This window comes from Urocitellus parryii, unplaced genomic scaffold (genome assembly GCF_045843805.1).
Source record: "Urocitellus parryii isolate mUroPar1 unplaced genomic scaffold, mUroPar1.hap1 Scaffold_53, whole genome shotgun sequence".
In the NCBI taxonomy this organism is placed as follows: domain Eukaryota; kingdom Metazoa; phylum Chordata; class Mammalia; order Rodentia; family Sciuridae; genus Urocitellus; species Urocitellus parryii.
The window spans coordinates 2,847,065-2,868,160 of record NW_027554068.1 but is presented as its reverse complement, the minus strand read 5'-3'; the positions used below and the strand labels follow the sequence as shown (position 1 = coordinate 2,868,160).

General features: G+C 40.9%; 1 pseudogene; it reads left to right on the top strand.

The window, feature by feature from the left end:
- Positions 1-19,003: 19,003 nt before the first annotated feature.
- LOC144252731 (heterogeneous nuclear ribonucleoprotein A1-like) lies at positions 19,004-19,963 on the top strand (annotated as a pseudogene).
- Positions 19,964-21,096: the final 1,133 nt, after the last annotated feature.

Sequence of the window (21,096 nt, the reverse complement as noted above, 5' to 3'; positions counted from 1 at the left end):
TGGAGGTTATATGAGTTCCTTCCTTCTACATACTGCTTCTCCTCTTTTCCCTGCCTCTTTTGCTATCTGCTTTCTTCCCATGTCTGTATTTTCTCCCAACCTCACTCTCCTCTGTCCCATTACCTCTAACCTTTCAAACCCTTCCTCTTAAAGACTGAGATCCATTTGCATTCAATACCCCACAATGAGAGATTCAGTCAATACAGACACGAGCCCTAGAGCCCCAGAATTACCTTTTTGGTTGAGAAATAGAGGCTGACAAAGATGATCACTTTCAGGTGGATAATGATGAAAATGAACACAAGTAATTTTTAAGAATGGTCTTTTGATGGGTGGTGCAAAGAATGAACTGCACCTTGCTGAAACAGAGGCAATAGATTATGAAGGCAGTCCCAGTAAGGCAATGGTGGCAGTTTTGAAAAATATCTGTGCAGTAAATAATTTCCCTTGGGGACTTGAAAATTACACCATGTATGGTCTTGATATGAAGTGTGGTTCCTGGTCTGTGCACACTGTGGAGGAATATCCCAGGGATGTCAAGCTCTTTAGTGAATCTGAAAAGCTGTTGGACCCTAGAAGCAGTAGCAAGGTTCAACAGAAAGCAGTAAAACTTGTTTCTGCTAAAGGTGATGATTTTGTTGATGAAGAAACTAAATAAAAGCACTAGTGAGGAAACCTCTTTGTGACTCTCCAGCTAAAATTGCACAACAATGACATAAGAACAGGGAAGATGAAAAACCACTGACACCTAGATCAAGAGGTCAAGAATCCTCCAGAACACAGAGAAAAACTCCTGAAAAACCAAAGACCCACTTCTGCCAAAGCAAAAAAAAAAAAAACCCAAAAAAACAAAAACAACAACAACAACAAAAAAAAAAAACAGAAATGAAAGAAAGTACAAAAGGGTCCTTCTCTTCCCAAAATGGAAGCCAAGTTCTTCAATTATGTGGAGAGATGTTTCTGGATTATTGATCTGGAGGCTATTCAAGATCTCTGGTATTGGAGAAAGTTTCTTTAAGAAAACAGTTTACCAGTTTGTCAAAAGTTTCTGTCTTAAATCTCTAGAAACATATGATCTACTAAATTGAATCAGGAGGGCATAGAAAATTTGAATGTACCAATTTCAAACAATGATATTGAAGACACCGTCAAAATGCTATCAACAAAGAAAAGCCTAGGACCAGATAGCCTCTCAGCCAAGATATACCAGAACTTCAAAGAAGAACTTACACCAAATTATTTCATGAAGTAAGAAAGAAGAGGGACCTTCCAAACTCATTCTATGAATCTAATATCATCTTGATACCAAAACCAGACAAAGACACTTCAAGGGAAGAAAATTTCAGATCAATATACCTGATGAACATAGATACAAAAATTCTTAATAAAATAATTGCAAGTAGCATATCAAAACACATTAAAAAGATACTGCATCATGATCAAATGGGGTTAATTCTAGTGCTGCAAGGTTGTTTCAACAGATGAAAATTAATAAATGTAATTCAATAGACCTAAAGACTAGAATCGTATGATTCTGTGAGTACATGCAGAAAAAGCATTTGACAAAAATCAGCATCCATTTGTGCTCAAAACAGGATAAAAATAGGGATAATAGGAACATACCTTACCATTGTAAAAACTATCCATGCTAAACCCAAGCCAACATCATTCTAAATGGGGAAAAAATTAAAGCATTCACTCTAAAAACTGAAACAATACAGGGATGCCCTCTTTTTCCTACTCCTATTCAACATAGTTCTTGAAACCCTAGCCAAAGCAATTAGACAAAAGAAAGAAATTAAAGGAACATAAATAGGAAAAGAAGAGCTCAAACTATTCCTATTTGCCAAGACATGATTCTACATTTAGAAGACCCAAAAACTCCACCAAAAAGCATCTAAAAGTCATAAATGAATTCAGCAAAGTAAGAGGGTTTAACATTAACACCCATAAATCAATTGCATTCCTACACACCAATGATGAATCAGCTGAAAGAGAATTTAGGAAAACTATTCCATTCACAATAACCTAAAAAAAAGAACAAACAAAAACTTGGGAATCAATCTAACAAAGAGATAAAAGTCCTCCACAATGAAAACCATAGAATACTAAAGAAAGAAACTGAAGACGACCTTAGAAAATGGAAAAAAATCTTACATGTTCTTGGATAGGCAGAATTAATATTGTCAAAACAGCCATGCTAGCAAAAGTCCTATACAGATTTAATGCAAGTCCTATTAAAATTCCAATGACATTCTTCATAGATATAGAAGAAGCAGTCATAAAGTTCAGTTGGAAAAATAAGAGGCCCAGAATAGCCAAAGCAATCCTTAGTGAGAAAAGTGAAGCAGGAGGCATCACAGTACCAGACCTTGTATTGTACTACAAAGCTGTAGTAATGAAAACAGCATGGTATTAGCATAAAAACATTTATGAAGAACAGTCCAGTATGAAGGGAATATATAGAACAGAATAGAAGAGACAAACAAATAGAAGAGACAAACCCACATATATACAGTTATCTCATACAAGATAGAGGCACCATGAACATAAATTAGAGAAAAGACAGCCTCTTCAACAAAGGGTGCTGGGAAAACTAGAAATCCATACATAGCAGAATGAAATTGACCGCCTATCTCACACTTTGCACAAAACGCAACTCAAAGTGGATCAAGGACCTTGATAGTAGAGCAGAGACAATGTGCCTAGTAGAAAAAATGTAGGCCCAACTCTCATCATGTCAGCTTAGGAACAAAATTCTTCAAGAAGACTCCTAAAGCACAAGAAATAAAATCAAGAATCAATAAATGGGATGGCATTAAACTATAAAGCCTTTTCTCAGCAAAGGCAACAATTAAGAACATGAAGAGAGAGCTTATAGAATGGGAGAAAATATTTGCAACTTGTACCTCAGAGCATCATATTCCAGGATATACAAAGAACTCAAAAAACTAAACAAACAAAATTTATAAATGGGCAAAGGAAATGAACAGGCACTTCACAGAAGAAGAAATCCAAATGGTCAAAAGCTATATGAAAAAATGTCCAACATCTCTAGCAATTAGAGAAGTGTAAATTAAAACTAAACTTAAAACAAAAAATGATGTCCAGTGTTCCATTTAGATTTTTGGAATTCATCACATCAATAGACTTAAAGAATAGAATCAGGAAAAGGCCAGGAAATATATTCTTTCTTAGAGTTTTCTGAAGGAATACAGCCTTACAAAGAAATGATTATTGATTATAACCCTGTGAGTTTGGTGTTTACATCTTCAGAACAATGAAAGAATATATATATGTAATTTATTACAGTAGCAATCAAAATCTGGCACAGTGTGTTTAAATAGGTCACAGAATGAGGGGGGGGGGGAAACTCAGGTTGAGAAGGTTCAGGACTGTTCCAGCAGGTGGAGGTATTATAATTTTAAATAGATACCTTTACAAACAAAATGGTTAAAGAAATATATATCTCTATTATATGACAATTTTAAAAATTAAATAAAGAATAAATGAATAAAGGATTCAAAAGGGGGAGGCATGGAAGGGTGTGTCACCTGAGAACTAGATGTGAGAATGACACAAGTAGATTCCTCAGGGAAGAACAGTCCAGTCTGAAGGGATGGCAGTGCAAAGGCTCTGAGGCTGGAGAATTCTGCAATATGCTGAAGACCAGCGAGTAAACACTGGGTTAGGGACTAAGTGAGCAGGGGACAGAGTAGGGAATGGTTGGCCTGACTATAGAGATACCTAGGCCTTTGGTTTTTACTCTGATCATATTCAAGTGACAAATACAAGGGCTATGTGCCTTATTCAAGTTTCTTCATCTATATGGTGAGACAATTCAGCAGAAGGATTATTATAGCCTGAATATTTGAGTTGTCCTCAAATTTATATGTTGAAACCTAATCAACAATGTGTATTAGGGATTTAGGATAAAGAGAGAGAAATATGGAATCTTAAGGGAAACACCCTCAAGCCACTGAAGTGCAGAATCATGCCACCGAGATGCAGAAGACACAGTTGCAAACCTTGGCCCATGCCCTTGTAAAATGAGGGAAATACACAAGTGCAGAAAAACTTGGGAGAAATTTTGCAGCCCCACCTTGGATCCATCTCCACTCCAGCTTCTAGTACAGCTCATCTCTAAATATTGGGCCCCCAGCCCAAGTCAGGGCTGCTCCTCACTCAAGTCAGCTGCATTCTCCCTTGGATGTGTATCTACCTTCCTAAATAAAGCCCAGTCTATGTCTTTGTCTGGCTCATGCTGAAATTCTTCTCTGATGCATATGCCAAGGACCCAGCTAGTCCTGAGCCGAGTCAGCCTGCTTCTGGGAATCCTCAGACCCCTTCTCCAGAAACTTCTTCTCCTGTGACAAAGTCATTGGTTGGTAGTTAGGTTGTTGGGAGTGGTGACTGAAGTATGGGTCTTGAACTGTCCTGTGACAGAGGCGATGCCTCTCTTGGGAACTCTCAGGGAGAAGGTGCTATTAAGATAGCCCAGTTGCTGTGGTGACACCCTGCTCAATAGGAGGTTGTTAGCCACAGAGTTATCCAGTTCTTGACCTTGAGGTTCAGATGCCAGCTGTTCAGGGGTAGAAAGTTATGGGTGCAAGCTAATTATCATAATTGGGCTGCTTATAGCTATGATCTTGATTCTGCTTGCTTTAAAGAAACTTTCTCACAAAACCCTTTTAGTGATAAAACATATAATAAATGTGCTGAGCTGACTCATGGTCACTGCACTCCACCAGAGTGTAATATCTACCAGGTCCCAGCTTTTTCTCTTCCTCTGTGTCTGTCTTTTTTATTATGGTGCTAAGTATGAAATCCAGGACCTGTGCATGCAATGCAAGCACTCTGCCATCTATTTATCTTTTCTAATCCCCTATTGCCCCTCGTCTGGTTTCCTGAATTAACTGCAGTTCAGGTAGCAGCATTAGGCCATGAAGATGGAGTCCCTTAAGAATAAAATTAGTTTGCTTTTAAACGAGAAGGTAGGGGTTGGGGTTGTGGCTCAGTGGTAAAATGCTTGCCTTGCACATGTGAAGCACTGGGTTTGATCCTCAGCACCACATAAAAATAAATAATTAAATTAAAGTTATTATATCCATCTACAAGTAAAATATATATATATATATATATATATATATATATATATATATATATATATATATATAAAGACAAAGTTGCTGTCAGGATTCCCCTTGCCCACTTTTGCCAAGAATGAGTTCTGTGTAGTCAAATAATGATGAGACCTATGAATGGGGCAACTCCAGAGTGCACCAAGGCCAGAGTGCACCTTCTGGGCTGGGATGCTAGTTTTCCTAGAAGATTGTGCACTCGCTCCATTTCCAGGCCACTTCCAAGATGGGTGTGGGGAATGGGAATGGGTCATGTTAACATGCCATAAATCTCACAGTTCTTATTGAAATTTGGCATTTTTCTTGAATAAATGCTCCTCACGTTGGTGTAAGTTTTGATTGATCTTCAGAGGCCTGACAAAGCTGATTGTTGAAAACATTTGTACCTGTTCTCAATAGTTCTATGAGGAACAGATTTTTAGGCATCCTCACTATACCATTCCAGAAGGCCTGGACTTAGACCAGGATAAAAAGCTTCTGCACAGCAAAGGAAACAATTTTCAGTGTGAAGAGACACTGTACTGAATGGAAGAAGATGTGTGTAAATGGCACATCTGATGAGAGGTTAATATCCAGACTACATAAGGAACTAAAAAAAAATAACAACCCAACAACCTGATTAAAAAATGGAGAAAAATCTGAACAGACATTTCTCAGAAGAGACACACAAATAGCCAACAGGCATATGCAAAAGTACTCAGTACCAAAAATTGTCTTTGAAATGCAGATCATAACTACAATGAGATATCATTTCCCTCCACTAAGAATGGTCATTATTAAATACACAAAAGATAATAAGTGCTGGCTTGGAACCCTTATATACTATTGGTGGGAATGTCAATTTATAGAGCCACTAGGAATAGCAGTATGGAGTGTCCTCAAAAAATTAAGAAATAACACCAGGATATGATCCAGGAATTCCTCTACTGGGTATTAGCCAAAGGAAATAAATATAGTCTATCAAAGACACCTGCACTCCCATGTTTATTGTAGCACTATTCACAAAGGCCAAAGACACCTGCACTCCCATGTTTATTGTAGCACTATTCACAAAGGCTAAAGGACAGAAACAATCTACTGATGAACAGATAATGACCATGTGATACAAAACACACACTGGAATACTATTCATCCATAAAATGGACAAAATCCTGTCATCTTCAACACAATTGATGGAAATGGAGATCATTATGTTAAGGAAGTAAGTCAGGAACAGGAAGACTAGTACCATATGATCTCACTTGGAGATAGAATCCGAAAAAGTTGATCCCAAAAGTTGAGAATTGAGAATGGTTCCAGAGGCTGTATGTGGTAATTGAAAAAGGAGGGCTGGGGAAAGGTTGACTGATGGGTCCTAAGTTACAGTTACAGTTATGTAGGAGTAAGAAGTTCTGGTGTGCTATGGCACAGTGGGGGTGACTATAGACAACAACAAAGTCCTGTGTATCTCAAGTAGCTAAAAGAAAGGATTTTGAAAGTTTTCACCATAAAGAAATTATAAATGCTTGTAGCGACAGACACATTTAACATGATTTAAATCTCACACAGTATTAAAACTTCACATGGCACCTCCTTTAATATATATAATTTTATGTTTATATGTAGCAATTAAAAATAAAACAAAATAAAAAACCTGGCAAGAAGGGCACCAACATTGTCTAGGAGGTCACTGATGATGACTGCTAAGGGCCAAAGTGCTTGCTGGGTGACAGAATTCCAGAACTGGACTCTCAGCAAGTAATGGAGAAGAAAAATTCTGGTAACACAGAACCCAAATGGACGTGATGAACAGGTGGAAGGAAAGAGTCTGCACATTCTTAGAAGCAGAAAGGCAGCCTGGGCTGAGAGATCACAGGGTACCTCATGGCAAAGCACCTGGGCAGGCAACCCAGATTCTGTCTGAGTTCCAAGAAGTGAAGCAAAACCCAAGGATGGCTGATGCCCGCCAAAGTCTGGCTGTTGGCTCAGTTTCCAGACCTCAGCCATGTCTCAGAGCCTGAACTCATTCCTAGGAGGAGAGGCCAGGGTCCTATCAGGAGGGACCCTTCAACCACAGAGCCAGTCAGTGTCCCCTTTCAGCCTGTCCCACAGGGCCATCCACCCACTCAGTTGGGTCTGTGTGCATAGAGACAGAGAAAACATGCCGACATTCATCCTGGAGGCAGTGTGAGCTGCCCTCATGCCCAGGCATCTGAAGTATCACATGGCCCCCTGGTACTGACAAGGTAGGTGCATGTGGGGCCAGGAATGAATGGACCTGACTCAGGTCCTGCTCACAGAGGTCTGTGACCACAGACCAACCTCAATGGTCATTTCAAATTCCTTCAATTTATAACCAAAATGAATCATCCACGGACTTAGTAAGTCACTTGTGAGATCAGGACAACTCTTAGTGAAGGCCAAGTACAATCTTCTGACAATGCCTTGCGCAGACAGTTTGTTTAAAATAGTATGTCATCCTGGAGGACACACATTTGTCCTCTACTTAGTGCAACACCTCACCCTCAGCTCACACCTGTGACTTCAGAAAGGAGCCTACTGCCCAGTGAACCAAGGAATCCACTGGGTAGCAAATGGTGTGTTTTGGGTGATAGTCAGCCCCAATCTACAGGAACCCCTCCTAAAAACCAGTCCAACCTGAAGCCACAGGAACATAGGACCTGCGTCTCCCTATGAAATATGCATCTGAAGAACTATTTGGGGAAGACAACCTGGGAATGGGCACCAACATTGGAGACACTCTAATCTAGGGTCAGATGACTAGGACAGTGGGCAAATCTAGTGCCCCATTCATTTTCATGTTGTCTTTAGTTCCTCTCACAGTAAAGCAGAATTGAGTACTTGATATAGAGACAGGTATAGTGTGTCCTGCAGAGTTGAAAGTGCTTACTGTCTGCCTTTACTGTCTGCAACTTGTGCCTACTTTATACCACTATAAGATGTTGGCTCCCCAAGAGATAGACTACATAGGCTTAGGATCCAAGGTCAGGAGTCTATAGATGCTCCCACAACAGAAACATATAGATGGCACCTTTGCTGTTAGACAGACAGTTGACAATGGTGGGAACATGATGTCAAGAGAATAATTGAATAATAATTATAAAATGTCCCAATGTGCTGACCCCCATATGCTTTCTTTGCTAAAAAGCAATTTATCTAACTCTACTAGACAGGATATGTCACATTCCTCAGCAAAGTACCTGTTATCTGGAAGAAATTTAGGCAGAAAATAATGTTGATAAGAGGAACCCAAGTTACTTTGAAGGGAGAGCTATGTGAAGGGTGTTTCACAGAACAGATTTTGGAATATAAAGATAATTCCTCCTAACCATAAAACCTATAAAAATGATTAAAATTCCTTTTAGAACCAGTCAGCATGGGCCAAGGAGAGAGAGTTGTCATGGCAATGCTAACTTGAAATCTGATGTCACCCTGATGTCAGTCAAAAGTCAAGAGGTGGGCTGGGGTTGTGACTCAGAGGTAGAGCGCTCGCCTAGCATATGCAGGGCCCTGGGTTCGATTCTCAGCACCACATAAAAATAAATAAAATAAAGGTATTGTGTCCCACTACACCTAAAATATATATATATATATAAAAGCCAAGAGATGGGCCTGGGCAGGATTCTCTGGAAACTTTCCTGGGATCCCCAATACAACTGGAGCACAGGAGAGGCAGGTTGTCTCTTTCCTCTCTGAGAGAACCCACTCTCTCCCTTGAGAGTGCTGCCTTTCCCTTTTCCTCTCTCTTCAATAAACTCATTTTTGTTATTCTGGTAAAATGTCTGAAATCTTTAGGACTTGATCAAAAGAACTGGGGTTTGAAGAGGAGGTCTTTGCACTATCTGTTTCTTAGATGACCCCAGCTCTATACCATTACCAAGGTCATACTTGGAAAAATGGGGCCCCCTCCTCTTGTGTTAGGATCTGTGGGTGAGGCGGGGATGTTTGCAGGGTATGTCCTCAGGCATGGGTATATGGTGCCAGGTGGTCCTGGTGGAGGTTAGGGTCCCCTAGGTGGATGGGAAGGTAGGGAGGCCCTGGATGGGGCGTGGCTAGATGAGAAAAGCTGTGAAGGGAGGTGAGCTGGGTGGTGGCTCACTGAATCACAAAAAAGTGATTGTGGCTGGTGGCAGTTGAGGCTCTGTGGGCGCAGGTGCTGAGATTCCCAAAGTGTGGTGGGAAGTTCAAGGGTCAACAGCCTTGGGATGAGAGTCTGTAGAGCAGAGATGGGCCTAGGGATATCTGTTGTCCTAACCTTGTGGGGTCACGCCTCTGTGCACCTGGCCCTGGTGGCTGTGGCTCAGGCATGCTTTGGGGAGACAGCGGTGAGGCTGGGAGACATCAGCAGGGATTGCCAGCTTGCATTCTCCTTTCCTCTTGCCCCTCCCACCTCCTGCCCTTACTTTTTTCTTTCCAGCTCCTCTCAATGGCCTGAGGATGAGAACCAGACAAGATACAACTTAAGGGGTGGCAGAAAGTCATGTGACAGGCGTCACATATGTACACCTGATGGCAGGACTGAGCCTGGGTCCCCTCCTCAGGCCCCTCCACCGCCCCCACAGGCTCAGTCCCACCTGGTCCAAGTCCTCTATAGTTGAACTCACCGGTCCCCGCCGACCAGAAACAGTCGGGCAGTAGAAGCAGAGCTAGGGTGACCGAAAAGAGCAGCCAGGTGAGGGTATCCAGAGCCATGTGTGGATTACACTGGAGCGCGAGGGGGTGCCCGTGTGTGCCGGCCGCTTTTTAAAAGATCCGCGGGCGCGGGGCAGAGAGCGGAGCTGGGCGTGGAGACTTCTATACATAGGGCTAAGACCGGTTTTGACTCAGGAGGCAGGAGGCAGGATGAGGCGAGAAGCTGGATGCTGGGCGGGTGGCCCGTAGCACAGACCTTCTGTGGGCGCAGCTTGATGAGGGGTGCCGGGCGGTCCCGAGGAGCTGGGGCCTGGGGGCGGGGCTGGGGCCCGGGAGTGGGGCTCTGGGATCCACCCGGAGCAGGGGGGAGCGGGTTTCGGGCGGAGTGGGGAGCAGGGAGCAGGGAATTTGTGCATGCTGGTAAGGGCGAGCAGGGGGTGCTGGGAATTTCTGGGTGCGGGGGAGGCGCGGGGGTGTGGGCCGGGCTAGGCACGGTGGTGGGGATGCATCCTGGAGACTTTCTAGGCCTCCGCTTTAGTACTTTACTGATTTCTCTTTTCCTCTTGCCCGAGACTTCTCACTGAAGGGAGTGAGGCCGCTTTCCCTTGATTTCTGCATCATCGTTTCTAGTCTCCGCCCTTTTCTTTTCCATAAAAATGGTTTTATCAAAGTAGAATCACACCATTCGTGCCTTCATACATCTTCATGTACTTCATCATCATTCTAAGTACATGTATGAAGACACGAATGGTGTGATTCTACTTTGCATACAACCAGAGATAAGAAAAAAGTGCTCTATATGTGTAGTATGCATTGTAATGTATTCTGCTGTCACATATAACAAAATAAAAATAAATAAACTAAAAAAAATTTTAAATGGTTTTTTCAAAAACATGTTTTGCAAGTCTTTTCTTCCCAAACGAGTTGTGCTGTTTTTTCTTTCTTTCTTTCTTTCTTTCTTTCTTTCTTTCTTTCTTTCTTTCTTTCTTTCTTTCTTTCTTTCTTTCTTTCTTTCTTTCCTTCTTTCTTTCTTTCTTTCTGTTTTTCTTACACGTGTGTTTAAAAAAGCACAGCACTTTTTTGTCTAGTGGTAATGTCCTGTCAGGCAGCTGTTGCTGTACTTGGTGGGGAGGTGGGTGAGGAGCAGGCGCCCACTCAGATCCTGGAACCTGGCCCAGGGAAGCTAGGGCAGAGAAGTGGGCCCAGCTTAGTCATGTCCAGCACACTCTGCTTTTCTTTGCTACCAAAGCAAGCAACACCTTTAAGCTTCTGAGCTGGGTCCATGTTCTTGTTCTAATTTGACAATAAACTAGGTTGATTGTCGGACCCTGCAAAATCAGGGGAGTTGATAACTAATGCTAGTGGCTTTTCAAATACATTTATTTTTCGACATCAGACAGGAAAACCTGGAATGAGTTTGGGAACACTTCTCGTTAGGGAAAGGAGAGCTGTGTCTAGTATTAATGTTTATTTTCAAAGCAAATATGGAGCCCATATACGTTCAGCTGTTCTCAGTATATATCTTAAAATATTACATCTTAAAGATCCTCCCAGACTAGCTCATTTTATAAGGACTTTTCTTTTTCCTTCTGCATGGCAATCTATGGACTGTCCATCAGATTTATATGCAGCCAGCTCTTTGATGAAGATGAGGATGGTCTCCCATTAGTTACTTTAGCAAAAAGAGAACATTGCAATAATCATACATGTTTAAACCTGTATACAATTTCCTAGAATAAAATGCTGTGCAAATTGATTCAATTTAAAAGTGCATCATTTCATCGAGGGCAACTATTTTGTAAAAACTTGTAATTGTTAAGACCCAGCGTTGACAAGGGAAGTGAAATTGTTACTATGGTAGGAATGCAAAGCGGTCCAATTTTTCTCAACAAGAATGTGACAGTATTCATAGTGAGCCTAACAGTAACAAAATTTCCAGTGGAGAATAGATTCCCATGAGTTGAGTTAAGACTCCCTGGGAGGATAACAAATAATCCCATAAAATTTTTTATCTTGAGTGTGTGGCTAATGTCAGGGTGCAAGCTTGCATGGGAGAGAAATTTATGTAGTCTATAGGTATATTTTACTCTATTTAAAAAATTTTGGGGGGCTGAGGATGTGGCTCAAGTGGTAGGCTCTCATCTGGCATGCTTGAGGCACTGGGTTCGAGCCTCAGCATCACATAAAAATACAATAAAGATATTGTGTCCGCCTAGAGCTAAAAAAATAATTATTTAAAAACATTTTTAGTTGTGTATGGATTCAATGCCTTTATTTGTTTTTATGTGGTCCTAGGATTGAACCCAGTGCCTCACACTTGCAAGGAAAGTGCTCTACCACTGAGCTACAACTCCAGATCCTATAGGCTATATTTTAATTGATTGTGAAATGTGAAAACATATATATATATATATATATATATATATATATATATATATATATATATATATTGGGGGGATAACAGGGATTGAACCCAGGGGCACTTAAACGAGTGAGCCACATCCCCAGCCCTTTTATATTTTATTTAGAGACACAGTCTCACTAAGTTGCTTACTTAGGGCCTCACTAAATTGGTGAAGCTGGCTTTGAAATTGCAATCTTCCTGCCTCAGCCTCCTGAGCTGCTACAGGCATGAGCCACCATACCTAGCTCTCTTTTATTTTTAATTGGCTGAAACTTCAATTTTTATTATTTTAAAAAATGGACAGATAATATTGTGTATATTTGTCATGTACACTATAAAGCTTGAAGTATGTATACTTACTCCATTCTTCCTAGTTAACTTTGTCCTGTGAGGTTTTCCAAGAGGCATCCTATTCAGAAAGTCCCATCAGACTATCTGGATTGGTCTCTCTGCAGAACCTGTTGGACCACTAGTTATCACTATATGACCAGGATTGCCACAACTGCCCAGCCAGGTCAGAATTTTGCAGTGTGCCCTGGCCCAGAGCATAGGGCAACCACCAAGATCTACACATCTGTTGCTGTGAGCTCTCTTCTGTCTTTGTTTATAGTTGCTACAGTTGATCCAATTTTGAAAGGTTTCTCAATGTTTTTAGTGGGGAGAGACAGGGGCCTGCCTCTTGTGAAGGGCTCCAGAATGGTGGTGAAGCTGAATGTCCATCTTCACCTCACATTTTCCACTGTAGAAACCCTGGTGTGTAGGGGGATGGGCTGTGTGTGGTTTCATTCCAGCTGGGGAAGGGAGAACATGGGAAAAAATGGTCTCTCTTACCACTTGAACCCTGCTTTTCTGGATTTAAATGTTTGTCTCTGGTCACTCTTGTCTGTGGATATTTGTGGGGTGAATTTGTATGGGAGGGGCAGGATGAAGCTGAAGCACTCCTACATGGCTATCTTCCTAATGTCACTCACACTAATTATCTTTGGGTTGTTAATGTACATGTAAGTTAATTTTGTTATTTATGTATTCTTACATTTCAAATGGTGTGTGATCCGTATGAATCAATTTTACAGTCAGAAATTACAATAATTGGTTATAAACCTCCCTTCAATGTCTGGTCCTTTCCATGTTTTTCTGATCACCATCCCTTGCTTCAGACTGGGTGCCACTCTTGTATTGCCATTCATGTTTGGCAGCTTCAAGCACTGAATGATTTTCTGCCTAACTTTAATAGAGACAAGAATTCTAGTGTTCAGCCAAGTGGAGTGAATCTTGGACTTAGAGGAAGAGAATAGACCTGGTAACAGGAAAATGGGAGTGCTGGGTCGGGGCAGAGAGCCAGGATAAAGACAGTCCTCAGTGTTCTCAGTGAGTTCTAATTTCCCGTTCAAGTAAGTTCCATTCCTGGGCTATGATGAATGTGCACACAGTAAGACTGAACAGTATTCATGTTTCAGATGAACTTGAATAGAGGACTAACCTTATGGAAAATATTAGGTAATACCATTTTCATAGTTTTACTTTTTAAAATTATTTTATTTTTATGTGATGCTAAGTATGAAAACCGGTGCCTTGCACATGCTAGGCAAGTGCTCTGCCACCAAATTACAGCCCCAGTCCGTGGTTTTACATTTTTTAAAATAAGTTTTTATAGTTCTAGATGGACACAATACCTTTATCTTATTTAGTATTATGTGGTGCTAAGTGTCAAACCCAGTGCCTTCCACATATAAGGAAGTACTGTTAGTTGCGGATCAGGCTGAACAAATGTTAGCTGTGGGGCAGGCTGAACACCCGACCCTCACCTGTCTGCTTCCCACCCTTCATTAGCCCTTTCTTTTGGGATGATTATTTGGCACCTTTTCCCTTTACTTCCTCTTGTTGTTTTTTAGTTTGAAACCCACACCTAGCCCATGCCCAATCTGCTTGAAGGCAGAAGATGACACCCTTATCAATTACAGTGTGACCCAATCACTGTACACCAACAAGGCAGCTAGCACAGTAAAGGGCTATTAAAAACCTTCTCCTGCTGGGCCCTCTCTCTCTCCTCTTTTTCTCCGAGTCAATCAGACACCGCTGCAATAAAGATCCCTTGATTGCTCCGAGTGTAGTGATTACTTTCCTTTCACCATGAATAGGTATAAACCTAAGAGAAAGACAGTTTACTGTAACACCGTCTTACCTTTGAATGGTTTTTCTGGATTATTATACAATTCAGAAGTTGAAGTAGGCCTGTCAGGGGTAAAGTATATGAAGGATCCTGTATGGGCGGGCACTTAGGAAGATCAGGGTTCTCAACCATCAGGAACTAAGTGGAAGGTGCCAAAGGCATTGCTGCTGGTGTGCAAGAATAGCAAGACACCAGAGGAAAGGGTCAAAAGATTTCAGTCTTTAAACCCAGAGCTGGCACTCCTAGCACTGTTCCTCATCCTGGCCCCTGTCAGCTGCAGGTCATCTCACTGTGGGTCATGGACACCAGCCCTAAACCTGGGGGAAAATCACAGAAAACTGCCTGGGCTCTAGAACAATAGCCAAAGAGAGCCTGGCCTCTGTCCTGCCTTTCTGCCCCTTTTGTTCTGGTGTGTGTGGGGGGTGGAGGCCGCTGGCTACAAAGGATGTGATAGTCGGTCCCAGAACTGTCAGTTTATGACCTGGGGACAGGAATAGTCTCCACTGTTAAGATCTGACAGGACACTCCATTTGGCCAGGGCAAGTTCATCACTGGGACAAAGCGGTGTTGTTGCTACAACACTATCCCATAAACTAAAAGCCTGGGGAGTCTGGCAGGACAAATAACTGCACCCAGAAAAGAAAAAGACAGAAACTAAGGACAACCTGTGTTTCATAGGCAGCCTCTGCAAAGGGATCTTCAAGAACCCCTAAAGAGAAAAATGGAAAGGGCTTTTTGCATTGCATATCAGTCTGCTAGTATAAGAAAAGGCCCAAAAGGAGCCTCTGGGTACAAGTGACAGTGGGGAACTCACTTAAAGTTGATGGCATTGTGATAGTGTTCATGGAGACAGGTCAGGCTCAAAAATGTCATTGAAAGCAACATAGGAGAAAAAAGATTAAATCATAATTATTGTATATGTTGCATTGTCCAACCCTCTCCTGGAATGAAATTTGTTGTGTAAATTAAATGCACAGATAACATCCATAAGGATTGTTTCAAAATATGAATTTCAAAAAAGTTCCCAAACTAGTAAAGATAAAAGAAAATTACAGGTATAGAAATATATTTTAGTATGGAAAATTAGAAAGTAAGAGAAATGTTTCTGAATGAGAAAATATTTTGTCTGGTAAAGTAATATTCTTGTGCTAACGTCCCAGATTAAAGATGACAAAACTAAGGATTTAAAGTTGTGAATGTCTAAGTAAGTTGCAGAAAGTTTGAAGAAGATGAATCTCAAAAATTTAGTGTGTTTGTTTAATTTGGCTATAATTTATCTATCAAGATAATTTTATTCTATTTGTTCGGCTTGTGGAAACTAAGTCTTAAAGTCATTAGGGTTTGTATCTGTTTGAAAGTCTGAAACAATTACTTTGTAACTGGTTAATCAAACAACTGTTACTTAAACCTACCAATATAGATGTCACCCTAAGTATATGTGACTAGGTATAATGTATTCATTATGCCTAGTCACATATACTGAGAACTATGGCTATCTAAGCCTTGTATAAGTATTATGTAAAAATTTATAAAACGAGGGGCTGGGGTTGTAGCTTAGCAGTAGAGCAGAGACCCTGGGTTCTTTCCTGAGCACCATATAAAAACAAACAAACAAATAAATAAACAAACAAAATAAAGGTATTGTGTCTAACTACAACTGAAAATTAATATTTTTTAAAAAGTTAATAAAATGAAAGTATATGCAAGTTTACTGGCAAGATAACCACTAAGTGCTCTCTTTTATACATTGTATCTGACATTGAAGGACCATGCTCTCAATTGAAGACCTGTCTTATATATGTTTGCTTTGAGTAAGTCAATTTCTTATCATTAACCCTGTTTCCTAAATTTATAAGAAACTTAAGGCTATTGATTTTGTTAATCCATACAGACCTGTGATTAGTGTTACCATACACTCTGGATTCTAAATTGCACTTTAAAGTTAAACTTAGTTGAATGCAAAGCTTTGCCAAGTTGGTGTTCTCCAAACTAAAATTATGTGTAGCAAAATCTCTTATTTGTATAAAAATAACAAATTTGGTTGGTATTTATTCATGTCATTTGAGGTTTTATAGCTGTATCAAGTAACATGTTGAATAAGTTATATATATAATTTGGTGTTAATCTTCACATTGGAATTGGAATTTAAATACATTTTTGGAAGCTAATAATGAGAGTCTGATCTGTTTAAAGGTGAAGTTGTAAAACAAGGAAGCATTTTGCTGCTTTTTTTTCACAAAAAGAAAGTTAAAATTTCTCTTAGTCTTTGTTTAATTTATGTTTCAGATGTAATGTTGTATTGTGTTTTTTTTTTGTCAGGATCCCCACCTTACCTGAAATAAGAGTCTGCATCCCACCTTACTACATGTTAGAATGGCTGCAAAATAGGCTAGACTTGAGATCATTTAGAGTTGTGATAGGTGGGATTATCTAGAGTTTGATGATAGCTCCAGTCTGGTGGGTGCCAGACTGGTTGGCTGGGCAAGTTGATAGCAAGATGCCCTCACACCCTCTTACAACCTTCTGACCAGCTCCATCTGTCCCCAGACACTTCAGGACTAGTGGTGCTGGGAAACTTGGCTCTCTCCAGCATTTCCAACCAATGCTTCCCCCAGGCAAAATGCCCCTCGTCTGTGAAGTTTCACAGGATTGCCTGGACATGAATGACCCATGCAGACCCACTCACTATCTGACAGATAAGGATGTAAGATACCCCAGGCTCAGCCATGTTGCAGTCTTAGGATCTGAACACCATTTCACCTTGCAGAAAGACCATGAGGGATGTGCTCAAAGGAGGGACCCTGCAAAGAATTGGCAAGATGGTGGCCACCAGCACTCCCAGCAGGAGGACCTTAGGGCAGCCAAACCCTAGGCACCCTGGCACAGGACCTCCAGGTCTTGGCTGGTGTCCCCAGACAGAGTTGGCTGCACCACGAGGTGAGGTGGTGGTGGCAGCAAACCTGCAAGCATCCTTCCCCCCATCCCCCAGGCACTGGACAGTGTCTCAAGATGGAGATGGCTGTGTGCAATCAAACCTGCAGGCAACTTGGCAATGGACCTCTGGGTGCGGGTGGAAGCAGCAGGACTACTAATTGAAAGTGAGGTCAGGTTGAGGTTATTGTGGTTAAAACAACAACAACAAAAAATCACTATCAAGGGTGAAGTTCACTGGGGTAAAATTTCATACCTTAAGCACAAGAACATTTGTTTTGAGCCAGCAAAATGTTTGAGATTGCAATCTAGACTACCTGTTAAGAGTGATCGTTACATTCTACTTATATGAACCAACTAAGCAGAATCACTGGTTTTTGTTTTGTTTTGTTTTTACTCTATAATATGAAGAAAGTATAAAATATCATTCATTCTCTACCAAGACTTTTTGGTCAGAGTTCTGCAGGGAATCAGAAACAAGAGACTTATTGTAGAAATTGGCTGATGGGTTATGGAGCCAAGAAATTTTAGTGTTTGTCTGCAGGCAGGAGAATCAGGAAAGCAAGGGGTATAATTCGGTTTGAACCAAAGACCTGGGACTGAGGGCTGATAGTTTAAGTCCTGATCTGAGTCATGGAGACTGAGAAATAGTGAAGGTTTGTCATATCCCAGAACCAGAAAAGATGGACATCTCAGATCATGCAGAGGAATTTGCCCTTCCTTTGACTTTTGGTTTTGTTGAGCCCCTAAAAGGACTGGATGATGCTTGCTTTACTAAGAAGGGAGACTTTGCTCAGTCTACTTCTTTGAGAGCAAATCTTTGCCAGAATCACTCTCAGAACACCACCCAGAAATAATGTTTTACCAGCTATCAGGGTATTCCTTAGGCAGTGTGTTGACACATAAAATTAACCATCACATTCACTGCATTAAAAAATTGTCAATTCATTAAAAATTGCTTAAAAACAGAGATGTTTATTTAAGTACAACAAATCATATAAAGAGAGTCCCTGAAGTTAAAAATAAAGTCTGCCATGGTATTTTACAAACAATATTGCTTGCACCATCAAGGTTGTTAGATTTCCATCACTGTGAGGAAACTACTGAAGACAGTAAACTAAAGGAGGAAAGATTAATTTCTGCCTCACTGTTTCAGAATTTTTAGTCCAAGTTTGGCTGACTGCATTGCTTTAGGGTCTGAGGTAGGGAAGAATATCCTGACAGTAGGATCTGTGGCAAAAGAGACTGCTCCCTTTATGGTAGCAATGGTAAACAATTTATTCTTTTTGAAAGTAGAGAAGGCGGGGGGGGGAGAGACAGAGAAGAGAGGAAATAGAGGGAGGAAGGGGCCTGGGACACAAAGAGCCCTTCAGGGAGTGACCCAGCTCCTGTCCTCATAAAGTTTTCCTCACTTCTCAATAGCACCATAGTCAATACATGGATCTTTGGGGGATACCCCAGTTCTAAACGATAACAAAGGTCAACTCAAGGTGCGGAGAAATATTTGGTTACACAAACCAAGATGGAAACTATTGTTATTTCTTGTTCCAATAGCCAGAGGCTAAGTGTATATTTCCACAGGTTAGCAAAGGACATGGCTTATCACGTTAATGAAAAGTGCAGAATTGAACTATCACAAAACACAATAAAAAAGCTCAAAGTTGGCTTTTCTGCCCATGGATGAGCATAGAAAGCATCGTCAAAGTCTCTCTTCCTGCTGCCATCATGTCTAAATCAGTGTCCCCTAAAGAGCCCGAACAGCTGTGGAAGCTATTCATTGGAGGGCTGAGCTTTGAAACAACTGATGAAAGTCTGAGAAGCCATTTTGAGCAATGGGGAGCACTCACGGACTGTGTGATTGTGAGACACCCAAACACCAAGCGCTCCAGAGGCTTTGGGTTTGTCACTTGTGCCACTGTGGAGGAAGTGGATGCAGCCATGAATGCAAGACCACACAAGGTAGATAAAAAAGTTGTGGAACCAAAGAGAGCTGTCTCAAGAGAAGATTCTCAAAGACCGGGGGCCCACTGACCTGTGAAAAAGATCTTTGTTGGTGGCATTAAAGAAGTCACCGAAGAACATCACCTACGAGATTATTTTGAACAATATGGGAAAATCTAAGTTATTGAAAACATGACTGACCAAGGCAGTGGAAAAAAAGGGGGCTTTGCTTTTGTAACTTTGATGACCATGACTCTGTGGATAAGATTGTCATTCAAAAATACCATACTGTGAATGGCCACAACTGTGAAGTGAGGAAAACCCTGTCAAAGCAAGAGGTGACTAGTGCCTCATCTAGCCAGAGGTCGAAGTGGTTCTGGAAACTGGTGGTGGTCATAGAGGTGGTCTTGGTGGAAATGACAATTTTGGTCATGGAGGGAACTTCAGTGGTCATGGTGGCTTTGGTGGCAGCCATGATGGTGGTGGATATGGTGGCAGTGGGGATGGCTAAAATGCATTTGGTAATGATGGAAGCAATTTTGGAGATGGTGGAAGCTACAATGATTCTGGGAGTTATAACAATCAGTCATCAAATTTTGGACCCATGAAGGGTGGAAACTTTGGAGGCAGAAGCTCTGGACCTTATGGTGGTAGAGGCCAATATTTGCCAAATTATGAAACCATGATGGTAATGGTGGTTCCAGCAGCAGCAGCAGTAGCCATGGCAGTGGCAGAAGGTTTTAATACTGCCAGGAAACAAAGCTTAGCAGGAGAGGAGAGCCAGAGAAGTGACAGGGAAGCTAAAGGTTACAATAGATTTGTGAACTCAGCCAAGCAGTATTGGCAGGGCCTAGCTGCTACAAAGAAGACATGGTTTAGACAATACTCATATGTATGGGCAAAAAACTCAAGGGCTACACTTGTGACTAATTGTATAACAGGCTATTTTTAGTTTCTGTTCTGTGAAAAGTTCAAAGCATTCCACAAAGGGTATTAATCTACTTTGTTTTTGGCACCTGGGCTGTTGATTGCTAAATGTAATAGTCTGATCATGACGCTGAATAAATGTCTTTTAAAAAAAAGTTCAAAGTTGAAGTTACAGGATCTTCATGAGGGTCATCATATCCTGGGGTAGCAGGAATCAATGGGTGGCAAAGAAAAGGTGGGTGTGGCTGCTGCAATAGACAGGAGAGTGAAAGCAGCTATCAGAATAGTCCACCCCATTGTGTCCCTAAAAGTGAAATACCTGAGGGTCTTCTAAATCCTGACTGGATGTGAATAAGCAAAAGAACCATATATAAATTAGGGGTTTGTTTGAGCCATTAAGGCACAGAAGCCACTTTTCTGGGAACTCCTGGGTGAAATTCCCCAGTTCAAGAAAGCCCAGATCATGCTGGCCCTTGTCTTGGCTCACAGCTTTAGGACCAAACAACCTATTTCCTTCAAGATCCCTGCAACACCAAGAAACAAGCACCAAAACAAGCCTCCTACCACATTGAAAACTATCTACTGACCCCCTTGATAAATACAGATATTAAAATAATAATAATAATAAAGTTGTTAATCCCTATGATATTTAAAATTTATATCTATTTGTTTCTAACAATTTTCTTTAACAGGAAAAAGATAATTAATACTGTTATCTAAATTTGTTTGATGTCTTGTATCTTACAGTTAAGAATAAATACATTTAAGGTAAAGGGGAGTAATTATATGTCTTTATTAAAAGAGGTACTTATTGATTTGCAAGGTTAGAGTGCTAGAATGTCATCCATTGGGTGCTAAAATATCATCTACTAAATATAAAAACATCAGACCCTATTAACTAAAATATACTTAAACTTTAGATGTGTTTGTAATTTGGTTAATATAAAATA